The sequence below is a fragment of the Rhamphochromis sp. 'chilingali' genome (genome assembly GCF_963969265.1).
Source record: "Rhamphochromis sp. 'chilingali' genome assembly, chromosome: 15".
NCBI classification, from domain to species: domain Eukaryota; kingdom Metazoa; phylum Chordata; class Actinopteri; order Cichliformes; family Cichlidae; genus Rhamphochromis; species Rhamphochromis sp. 'chilingali'.
The window spans coordinates 11,348,508-11,361,383 of record NC_137942.1 but is presented as its reverse complement, the minus strand read 5'-3'; positions in this window follow the sequence as shown (position 1 = coordinate 11,361,383).

The following is a 12,876-nucleotide window of genomic DNA, read 5'->3' as shown; positions in this document are numbered from 1 at the left end:
ACAGCTGGTTTGGCCATTAGGAGTAGGCCGAGACCTGAGGGCCCCCGCACAGCAGCAACAGCTGCCAGCCCACTGCCCCCAATCACCCTACCAACACAGCTCTATAAAATCTGTATTAGAAGACCAATATATATTCATGCCTTTGCATCCTTTCACAAAATGGTGACGCCATATGTCATAATCAATATAACTTGATCAATTTCAGAAAAAAAAAGAAAAAACAAAATGTTGGTAATTTTCCTGGGTACATGATTTTGCTAATTCTATTCGTTTAAGGAAACATATTCATTAGTAGTGCAAACATTTCTGCCCTTTGGAAATTTAAAGAGAATGGGGAATGCAACAGTTAATATCAGAACATTTTGTGGTCAATTGCCTATTTATTATACATTTATCATGCATATGTTTGATTCCATCCATTTTTGATGCATTTTTGTCATTTGCAGGGATATGGGACACTGGTGTTTGGAGCTGGAGCCTGCCCAAGCTGGCAGTAGGCAGCGATATTACTGACGTGTGCTGTATTATCAACTGCTTCTTGATAGAATGCACTTAAATTCTGTGTGGTATAATTTTCTCCTTTGAAGATACTAAAACCAAGCCAAGCACCAAATTTATTAAACATATTTGTCCAGCCAGTTCATCATGCAGGCTTCATCATCAAAGCTCAATCCTTTTTTCCAACAATGGAATCACTACAAGGTAATATTTACCAGGTTGAGACTTTGTTTATACTACAAATATGTCTGTGTATATGTGATTTCGGAAAGAGCTTTCATTTGAAGATTGCTGTTTGCAAATGTGTGCTGATTGCGCTAAATGGGTGAGTGCACTCAGTCTTCTGAATTAACGTGTGTGTTCCAGGAGTGAGAGAAAGAGAAGAGACTAGAGCGTTAGAAGAGATTACGCCACACTCCCTCAGGATGCTTGTTACTCATGCACTACTGGCAGCCGAGTGGTTCCCACACTTACACACTGAGGTGAAAGAGGCTGCACCCACAGTCCTACCTGTGCCTTTTCATGTTCCAGCAGAGCCTTCCTGAGCCAGGATCTTCCTTAAGAAAAGAACAGGGAGAAAACACTAAACCTGCCTAGTGCGCAATGAAAACAGCAGCCAGTGAGTAACATTTCTAGTTTGCCACTAACGTATAATTACAACCAGATAGAACTAGAATGAGATAATTAGCCTGTAGCTTCTTACCCTCCTGCCCCCTGTTCCCCCCAACCCCATATATCATCTATCACATGCTGCAGACACAAATGCACAATATAGCCTTAAACAAGTAGTTTTTGCTAAAACCCCCCAAATCAGAATCCAACAGTCTTAATCAGAAAACCTACTGGCATTACTTCCATTCCTATGTTGTTGTCCAAGGTCTTGAAACTGAACTTTACAGTTTTGGTTTTATGAGTTTTATGAGACCTAGTTTATCATGGTTGCTTCTACAGCATGATGCTGATGCACCAGCAACTGACTTGCTGCCAATATCAACAGGGCTATTTGCTTTGTTGGCCAAGCAGTCTCTGATCGCCAGACCATGATGGAAGCCCCTGGCCCTTTTGTCCAAGTCTACTGAAGTGGTGTGAGATTACATATGAGATCATAACTCCCATCATCTTCATCTTTGTCACATTGTGTTGACTGGGGAGCAAAACTAGACCAAATGAAAGATTTCACACTTGCACGCTGCAACAGCTGCTGAACTTTATTAAAAGTGGCTGCCTAAGCTCTTGGGTATTCATAGGGAGTAGAAAGCAAGCATCGAGTCAAGATAGGGGATGAAGTCTGGAAATGGATTTAAAGGTGCATGGACATTCCTTTCGCACTCTGTGTCTGGTTTAGGGACACACTTGAATGATAAGAAAGGTAGTACAAAAATAAGACAGGGCAGTGAAGTGTCTGGGGTCAATACAGCTTAAGTGCTGTGAGGGTGAAGGATAGCTATCCCGCTATAGGAAGATAACTTGCAGAGAACTGTTGTGTACTCTCTGGTTTCTTTCAAACACACCATAAATAATTGCTGAGATAGAATCATCATAATAATCTGTTAAAACCATTGTTGTCACAGCCTCTTTAAGTGTGGGTTATTGAGATAGACTCCTGAAATATACCTGTGAATTAAAACCATGTTATCTTTTTAATAATATTGGGATTTCAATTCAAGTTATTGGTATCATGTTACCTTTATTCTTTTGCTTTCAAGTTTGAAAGAACAAGTAAGCCATTTCAGAAAAGCTTGGTTGTGGTTCAGTGAAAGGAGTGGTGATGGCAGTAGACATTCCACACCACAACATGTAGGGCCAGAGGAAAGAGGAAAGAGGGCTTGCAGTAATTCCACTTTTATTAAAACATATTGAAGAAAAACATATTGAAGAAAAACAGCATGCCAGTCTGTGGCAGGGGGAGGAGAAAATAAGCATGACAGCTGGATCAAACATCCGTCTCGCTATCTAGAAGCTTGTGCTCGTAAGCTTTTATGAATGTTTCATCTTGTTGCTCTCAGTGCTGTGATCCCTCTTTTCTTCCTTCCCACTCATCTTCTTCAACTCCATCCACTGTTCTTCAAATAGCTGTCCAGACACTACTGATCAACCCACTCTCTCCCTTCATTTTGTTTTAACCCACTCATCCTCCACCCACTCAGTCAAGTTCGTTCCGCCAACTCTATTTCCTCTCTTGTGGCCTTTCTATCAATTCCATGACAAATGTTTTGCTGTCTGGAGCCATCTTCTAAAACATTTTTTTTCTTTACTAGTGTTACTAGTTGGATACCAGGCTGTGTAGAGCAAATTTATCCTAACTCACAACTACATCATTACTGAGGCTGGCAATTTTACAACTATGCTTCTGGCCACACTAACCCCAATGACCTGGTCACTGTCTCCCCAGCAACAAATGAAGGCAGTGTGATAATGCATGACAGAGGAGGTTTCACCTCAGGCTGACCTGATTACTGGGCCTGGGGCAGACACCATCAGCCTGTCACAAATAACGGACATGTTCAATTCCTCTGTTCATGCCATTTAGTTATCTTCCAGTATTCATTGCCTGCTTATGGTATGCGGCCCCCCAATTTTTCTAAGCCATCTGGCATTTCTAAAGGCATGCTATGAGGTCAAGAAGATATTATGCATAACTTTCTTGTGCTGGATTATCCAGCATCCTGGCACAAACTTTTAGTCATCTTCCCAGGACTCTTTGGAGGAGAAAGGCAATCTAGACAATCCAGACATTCCAGAGTCTTGTTGTGTTCTCTTCTACCCTCTAATTTAGAAGCAGCTGTTAGGCTCTGCAAGCCCTCCACCACCAAAGCTGGGTTGGGAGGTGGGAGTTGGCGTGAATATGGAGAACTAATGGCGACTGTCACACTTTCCTGGGCTGTGGTTCTGACTGTCATCAAAGCAATTGTAGAAGGGAGGGTGGACAGCAGATTACAGGACAGAGAGTGATAACTACAGGCCTCACCAGTGAAAACAGAAGTCACCTATTCGACTCTTCATATTTGTTCCAGAAACAACAATAATTTATTTATTTATTTTACATTTATATTTGGAATGTTTGGCTTTTTTTTTTTAGGATCTAAGCTACGTTTTAAGATCCTTGAACTTCTGTCTGTGCTGCTCACATGTAAATGGTGTAATTATCAGAGGTGTGGACTCGAGTCACATGACTTGGACTCGAGTCAGACTCGAGTCATTAATTTTATGACTTTAGACTTGACTTGAAAAAATGTTCTAAGACTTGTGACTTGACTTGGACTTTTACACCAATGACTTGGGACTTGAATTGGACTTGAACCGGTTTACTTGAAAAGACTTGATATTTTACCCCAAATATAAAATTTAACATGCATATTATATAGAGATTGAAAATGTGACGTCATTCACGGGTAGAACCGCAAAGGATTCTGGGAACTCGTGGCAAGCGGTACTAGCGCACGCAGGCTTTCAATTAAAATCAGTTATACAGCGATAAAAAGAAACACAAAAATGTCAAGAAGCTGTTGTATTATTAACTGCAATAGCCGGTCGCATGACAGCCACGGGAAGCCGACGGGTAAAGAGATCGGTTGTTATCGGATTACGTCGTTGAAGAGAAATTGTTCATGTTTCCGAAGTAACAAAGACGCGACGGATGGCCTGGATTGCAGCCATTCAAAGATCAAATATAACGTCCCAGAACACTCCAGCTCACAGGTTTGTCTGCTCCAAGCATTTACACGAAGGTCAGTGTTTTTTAGTAGTTAATACGTCATTTTCATAACATAATTGGTGATATAGGTTACAAGCAAGAACAGAAATTGTCGCGCTATGCTCCTTTATTTATTGTGCATAAATAGTGAATTGTCCTGACACAATATTGCGTTTCGCTTCTGTTATTATGGTACATTGACAAAAACATATACTTTTATTCACAGGATAAAACAGGGTTTTTGTATCACTAATTGCCCAGTACGATTACAGCATACAATATTGTTGTCACTGCTACATTTCTGTGATGGGTACCAGAAATTATTTCCACTACTAATTAATTACCGTTGAGCTCAAAGGTCCTATTAATAAACGGTTAAGGAATGTGTATTTATGACGACAATTTGTGAGACTGGTAAACTTATGATACGTACGATGGTCTTTCGTTCTACACGGTGCATTTCAAGGTCCTGCACCCATCCGTCGGTAAACTGTACCTGGGCTTGTTGCAGTGACCTGAAGTTACTAAACTTCATGAGTGTATGCACTCACTCCAAGAAGCGTATAATTATAAATATGCATATAAATATGCTACAATGAGATAGCTGACTTCATCTAACTAGCAAATGTTGTCCAGGCTACGTTGGTGATACAGTTTTTTTTAATGTGTATGATATTTTTGTCATGCGATTTTAAAGCTGGTCCTACAACCGCATCCAAGAATAACATGCAGCTTATCTCAGAACTGTCGGTGAAAATTATTCTTGGAGCTAGGTTTAATTGAGCTGCATTTTAAAGAGGTGCAATTTCACAATTTGTGTATATTTTCTAAGTTCACTATTTTGTCATGTGTTGAGAAAAACACAGATTTTAAAATTACATGTTAAAAATTACATTTAGCATATAACTGCAACATTATTTTTTCGTTTGTTTTTTTTAAAGACTCGAAAGGACTTGAAATTCAAAGTTTCAGACTTGTGACTTGACTCGGACTTTTACACCAGTGACTTGAGACTCGACTCTGACTTGCCTGACATTACTTGAGACTTGACTTGAGACTTGAGGATAAAGACTTGAGACTTACTTGAGACTTGCAAAACAATGACTTGGTCCCACCTCTGGTAATTATGCGGAGTAATTACACCATCAGCAAAGTAAAGGGTCTTTCTGGCAGTTTGGTGCGACGTGGGCACATGCTGCTATAGTGAAGAAAAGAAGATTTGCAACCACCCGTTGTTTGATAGAAAAAAGTCCTGTGATGACTGCATCGTGTGTCATGAGATCTCATCTCTTGGAGGCTTCTCACCATGCCATGGCATCCTGCCTACATGGCCATGAAAATAAAACTGTTTCTGGTGTGCCAGTGAAACTTTATAAATATGTGAGAAATTTGGAAAAAGATCTAACAAGTGGAAAATTAAATTAAAGTCTAAAATTAACTGTAAAATGTGTCATGTAAAATCATGATGTGGTCCTGTATTTGGAGCAGCTTTGTGTCTTTAGGTGTGCTTAGTGGCTGAGGTTCTCACACTCTGGAGAACATGTTGAGACACGAAGTCCCTGAGGGAGCCCAGATGTGGTCCACACTCTGCTCTGTACTAACCCCTAATTGCACTATTGGCTCCCTTATGGGACGTAATTACTAGGAAAATGTCTGCGTTTCAAACTGGTGGATGCCAGTTAATTTATTTTCCTTATCCTCGTGCCCAACGCACATGCACTTTGACATTGCACTTTGACAAAAACATGCCTTCAGATGTGCTACGACAGTAAAACAAGTACTATGTAATAAGCGGTATAGAATATGTTACTCACACATTTCCCAGTGTTTTGTCAGAGATGATTTTGCTTCATTTGGCCCACACCACTAAATTCTCTTATACATGCTGCATGTGTTTTTGTCATATACTGTGATTGGGCAATTGGTCCATATTGGAATTAAATCTATTTTTAGAATCTTGTGAATATATGGGACACAGACTTCTTCCTGCTGAGCAGTAAACTTTTCAGCTGGATTTCCCACATATACTGTATGAGAAGGGCCATCCTGGGGGTCCTGACTTGTGCTCCCATGAAAGTGCTGTTTCAACAGCTTGTTTTAATTCCCCTGTTTCCTGGAGTACAAACAGGGCGGAGGAAGCTCTAAAGCCCCTCACAGTACAATAAGAGCAGCCTCAGGGGCACACGAAGGAAGAGGGTCAACAGAATCACAGTGGGGCTTGAGGCATGGGAGTAAGGGGGTTGCAAATAAGGGCATGGAAGCCTACCCCCTCATGTAGGGAATTTCTGCCCTTTACATGGGATCTTACATAGGATATGTATATATGAATCAGATCTCATATAAAGGACAGAAATTCCCTATACATATAAAATCTCCCATTCTTCAGGAGTGATCTTAACAAATAAGCAAGAGTTAAAGAAGTACAGAACTGTGGATCTGTTACAACTTCCTAACAGCACTAACCACTTTTTATTCACCACAATTAGGCACCATCACCCTTGTGGTTGCAGAAATCAAGGCTGAATGTACGAATGGAAAGCACTATTTAGAAAATGATTACATTTGACATTTACTGCAAAACATCAGCAAAACATTTGAAACCAGAAAGTATTTCCTGTGATTGTACTGAAGAGGCCTAGGTGATTAATGTATGGATTTCCTTGGATTTTCCCTCAGCACAACTCTTGCAAGATAAATTTTCCAGCATGTCATTTCTTGGAGTAGGGCTGAGTGGATGACTGATGGTAAAAGCACAAGACTTTGTAGAGGGGAAAAAGCAACTGACCTTGCATTTGCAATTCTACAAGGTTATGAACAATTTTCTCTTGCAGAGCGATTGAAATAGTAGAATAAGTTTAACCCTGACTGAGTTGACTGAACTCTTTGGACAGGTGGGGCTTCCATTGTTACACAGTCTGGATTTGGCATTATTTGGATGCTTTGTCTTTTCTACACACATGTGTGATTTATATAAGATCCACCCCTACTTTTACAAGGCTGCAACCTGTTTCATCTGTGTTCTACAGCGAACTGCAGCCCAAACATAGACTTGTTCAAAGCAACAAGAACTCCTAAAGTGACAGGCACTCAGGACACGCAATCCTCCTGATGACAGAAACACATGCTTTGTTTGTACCAAGGGCCGACTTTATGGCTTAGTCACTCAGCCTGGCACCTTGCAATATCTAATATTTTCCACTTTTCAGTCACGTCCAGCTCTTTACATTCATCCTTGTCTATGCCTCTCCTTCCTTTTCCAGATATATCAAAGCTAGGTCACTGCACTGAGGTGAGAGCAAATGACCTCTCAGTGTGCCTTAACTTAAATCTCCTGTTCCACATGCAGATGGCAGCTTGTATGTGTTTGTTTAGGCTGCTGAGTGAAGAGTGTGTGGGAAAAAAACTGCTCTCCACTTTTGGATCGATGAGGGGGAGATAAGAGTGCTCAGTGGCCTTCAGTGAATATGCATGAAAATCCTTTTACTTTGTGAGAACTTCGCTCCAGTTTAGAAACTTTTCCATATTATGATAAAAAAAAAATCAAACTTGCCCCACCCTTCACCCTAATCCCAACTTATCCTGGAGAACAGGTACCCATCTTGAAAAAAATTTACGTGTTAAAGAAAAACTCAGATGAGACAGAACATGCATACATACATGTTATGAAGTCAGTTATAGGAACATTGAAGTTGTGTGTCAGTATACAGATTTAGATGCTACACCAGAAAACTTAGGCCAGCAGATACAAAACAATACAATAAAAATACCAGAAACAACTTGAAGAGTTTGCTCCGCGTGGTTCCAAAAGTTCAGTTACAGTTCAATATCCATGTGTTTGGATTTTCACTCTTCCAACAGCATAGTTGTTTCAGAGCACCGTTGTGGAATATCTGTACAGCAATTTACATAAACCACCACCACTTTACATAATTTGATATGCACAGACAGATTAATAAAAGTGACTATTATTACTCACACAAATTCTAGTCCTGCACTAAAATTTCATCGAACGTAACAAAGATCAGCACAAGAAATAATTATATAGGTGCCAATTTTGTTTTTTCTCTCTCTAAATATATGACATTAAACACTAACACTGAAAATGAGGATTTTCTCTTCAAAAAGCTATCTTTCCTCCCCTTTTTAAATTTTGACAGATTGATGCAGGCCGCAAGAATCCTGGAATTTTAGTGTCCCTGGTTTTTGGTTTTTTCCCATCAGTGCTTGTGCTTACCGTGGGAATCAAGGGCAGAGATAGGAGGATGTGGGAGAATACATACGCTCTGCTATTCAAACACATAACATTTAGAGGAAAAACGGTAGGGAAGGTGCCCAAAACTCCTCTTCTTCTTCTTCTTCTTCTTCTTCTTTCTGTCCTTCTTTTTTCTCTTCTTCTTCTCCAAAGCTCTATCTTTAATAACAAGATAGAGCTGTACTGTACTTGTGTCAGCCTTCAGTGCCAGTGCATCTCTGGGAACTCAACGGTTGATTGTAGGATAAGATAGCAACCTGTCTATACATGATTTTCTATCAGCTTATCTTTATTACTCATCATGCTCAGTTTCTTAAAAACACTAATTCATTTTCTTGCATACCACTTACTGCCTGATGCTGTTGTTATACGATTCACCACTGTTGGTTCTCTGTCTGAATGTCACATATCATCCCTACACCCAGAGTAGAGTAATTCTCCCAGGGACTGGTTTTCAGCCTTGGCTTTGCTCTTCTATCTGTATCGCAGAAATGAAGGTCTTCGCTCTCAGCATAATAGCAAATATATATCACCTTTAAAAGGCACACATTCCAGTCCTAGCACCATGGGAAAACACATCACATGAGCAGAACATTTTTGTGAGTGAGCACACTGTAGTTAAATCAAAGAAAAAAGGCTGTGAGTTGGTGAAGGGATTGGAGTAAAGAAACAGGACAAAAAAGACTTTGAAGCCTAAAATTGTGAACATGTCAACAGTGAGAAAAATAAATCCTGTCTTGTCTTTTAAATTAATATAGAAAGAAACTGAGTGAATAAAAAAGTCACACTGATAGCATATGCATAGTGAGTGTGTCAGTCTCTGTTCTGGTTCTCCTTTGTGGTGCCTGAAGAGGCCCTGTGTGTGGTCTGAGTGGTTCCTGTCTTCGAGGAGTGAACCAGTCTCAGACACTTCAGACTGCAGTCTCACACACACGCACACGCACGCACACACAGACACACAAGCGAGCACGGATGCACGCACGCACACACACACACACACATACACACAGTGATGAGTGCAAAGAGGGAGAGGTCCAATAAACAAGGCCTTTTTGATCCAGCCGCAGCCCAACAGCCTGCCAAGTTGCCTTTGTCTTAGAGAGGACACCACAGCCGTCACACAGACTGCTGTCTACCCACTGCTCTTAGCTGTGGTAAGGGGCATCATTCACATGCTGCTGTGCCAGAACCAGGACTGGAGAGAAAGAGAGACACACACACAGAGCTGAAGAAAGACAAAGCCCAAAGACAAATAGAGAAATAAAGTACAGAAAACAGTGTCTATGTCTACTGATTTATTGCACAACCAGATGTAAATGTCTGCATTTCAGCTGTTTTCATCACCCAGTGTTCTCAAACAGCTGCAGGCTGTTGTGCAACATTAAGGTGATTAGGTGGCAATGATTTTTCAGAGCTGTTGCACATGGTCTTCATCACTCATATGCCAATACAGTCCACTGATGTGGGGGAGCCATTGGGGGATTCAGATTGCAAGCCCTTGCAGAATATAAAAATGGAAAAGCCAAATCCAAGTAAATTTGATATTGGGGATAAGTGGAACCAGAATACTTGAGCTATTGTTTCTTTGTACAGAATAATTTTTTTTAAAAATGGAACCCATTCTTGTAATAAGACCCAAATGTTAAAGAAAAAAAAAAAAACACTTCTTCGAATGTATAGAGTAGACTGTTTCCTATTACTTGTGAATGTGTTTCTCATTTTTATGTATTCTTAAGGTCCATCTTGAAGAAGGAATTGCAAATTACCTTAGGCTAGAGTAGTAAATTACTAACTGTGGTATGTAGCATTGTCCCTAAAAACAGTTCTCATTAATGAAATATTTTGTGACACAATAGGACTAACTTTTTGATGTTTCTCTCTGTTTTCTTTACAACAAAAAGTGAGTGAAATATCACTTTTTGAAGCTGTTTTTGTGAATTTTGCGAACTGTGAATTCAACCTGGGTAGTGAACACACCTTACCTACCTGATCCTGCAGCATTCATACAGTGAATCTGGCCTGCCTCTTCAGTTTCACGGAGCAATATAGTCAAAGTGTGATACTGGATACTGGAAAAAATGTTCAGGTAAAAATGTGTTTTATGCTCCCTTGAAGAAGCAGTGAGTTGGTAGAGGTTTACTTATCGTAATTAATCATTTTGTAGTGTTGGCCTTCTAATTTGGGTTTTGTGTGTGTTAGATCATCCTGTTCCTCTTTAGACAAGAGGAAACTCTAAACTGAGCCTTGGATCAGGTGTAACCACCATGCCCATTTCCCACAGTTGAGGCCCAGGCTGCAACAGCCAGATATCTGACACTAATCACCCATTAAAAGTATAATGCAGTTCTACGCCAGACTGGACAGAGCGACACTGGCAGCTGCAGCTACTATATCCAACTAATTCTAGAGCATAGCAAAGGCTTGTCGAGTAGACTGGACAATTTCTTTGGGTTTTTTTCTTATTCGAAACCTGTAATGGAAATTTGCTAAATAAGAATTTGAGTGAGTCAGACTGTAAGCACTAAAGACTATATGAAGAGAGACAACAGAGGTGCTTGTGAGATTATCAGTGGAATAGAATAATTGGAATTCAAAGTACAAGTTAATAGACCAGAATAAGGATGATTATTTGCTCTTTGCCATAGCATCGATTTTCTTCTTGAATGTTTACTTCATCTTCTTGCCTTTAGTGACTGTCTAAAGGCCTGACCTGATGCTGGTTTTTGCTTTGGTCACAGATTGGGATTGGGTTTAATAGCAAGCTAAAGACAGTGCCTTTCCATCGGCGTCTGCAAGAGGGGATCAACATTTAGATAGGGGTTTCAAGACAGTTATAACACAGCACCTGTTAGGGCTCAGCTCAGGCCAAGATTCTGTACGACCCTGCTGTGCAGCTGTGGGTCCAATCTGAACCTCAGCCAGGAACGCAGACCAGGACCGGCTCTGTCTCCTCCCACTGGCTTCTGATCTGACACCACACATAACAATGAAGCTCCTCTGTGAGTGCTTTGACTTCAGCAGGTCTGTAATCGAATGATATGGAATATGTTTGTGGTGATCTAGTAGACCCTGGAATGTAACTTGCACAATAAGGCCTGGTTTTAAAACTTTGTCATGGAGTTGCAGTATGAGGCAGCACAATTGTGTAACAGGCACAGTTTGTTTCAAAATATTCTGATGTTACAAGTTTTCCTTCTCACTGGAAATAAAGAGGAAGACTATGGGGAAAAAAGAGGAATCAAGAAAAAAAAAAAAGCAAATTAGAACTCTGACCAGGCCTCTGGGGACTACGTGTTTTGGACAGTTTAAATTACTATTGTAAATATCTCAAGTTAAACATACACTGAAGACATAGTGGTGAATTTTTTCCCACTCTCTTGAATGGAAAAATCTGTGCCCCCCAGCACCTCTCTCTTGGAATTCTGGTCTCTTGAGATAGGCAATATTAAAGAGGCTAATGTGACTAAAGGGCTCTGGGCTGTCCTTCTAGGGCTGCCTGCTTTCAATGTCCATTTATAACTAGATTGGTCCAAATAAGCAGAGGAAGCAAGAGCTGCACTTTCCCACAGTACTGCGAGGGGACAACATGACTACTCCTTTATAGTTCATGACTGCATGGAAACTGCACTCCCACTAAGAGCTCGGAATGGGTGGACTGGTGGACCGTAGCAGCCCAGATAACACAGCTTGACCAACACAGAATCTGATTTGCTAACTTGAAACCAACCATGCACACTGATAGCAACAGTGCTGGACAGAATCATGCGAGGAGCCATCGCTTCAAGCATAAGATTCGTTTTCCATTCCACAAAAATCCTTTTTTAGTTCTATGCAAAAAATAAAATATACAATTTTACAACATTGCTATGTATTGTGGTATGCAGACGACTGTTTCAAATGTGTTTTGTAATTATTGTGAGTACATATAGACTGAAGAAATTGTTTACATTGAGTTCAGTCACTTTCTTAAAATTCAGTTAAATGCTGATGATTGTACCCAGGTGCATGATAGCTTTCTTGTGCAGGTAACAAAATCTGCTCACCACCTGCCACGACCCAATTGTGCCAAGAAATGCTCTCTAAGACAAAGCCTGGCTGACCTCCACATCAGTACATCTTATGTTCCCTTACTCAACATGACTCCACTGAGATGCCTCATCTGCATGCCTGTGTCTTTGAACCCCCTTTTGTGCTTTTTCTGCAGCAGGTCCATTTTGTGGGTATCTGATTTCTTATGCTACAGCTTGAGACCTGTGGCTGGACTGTGACACTTTCGTTCTGGTTTTTAAAACTTCTGTAGCCATACACTCTGGAGGTTGTGACCTCTGTATGTGTGTGAGTGACAGGAAGGAACAGAGTCTTTTAAGAGGATTTACTGTGAATTAGCACGCTGATTTGATGCTCTTTTTCATTGTGCTCTGTTGTGACGAGG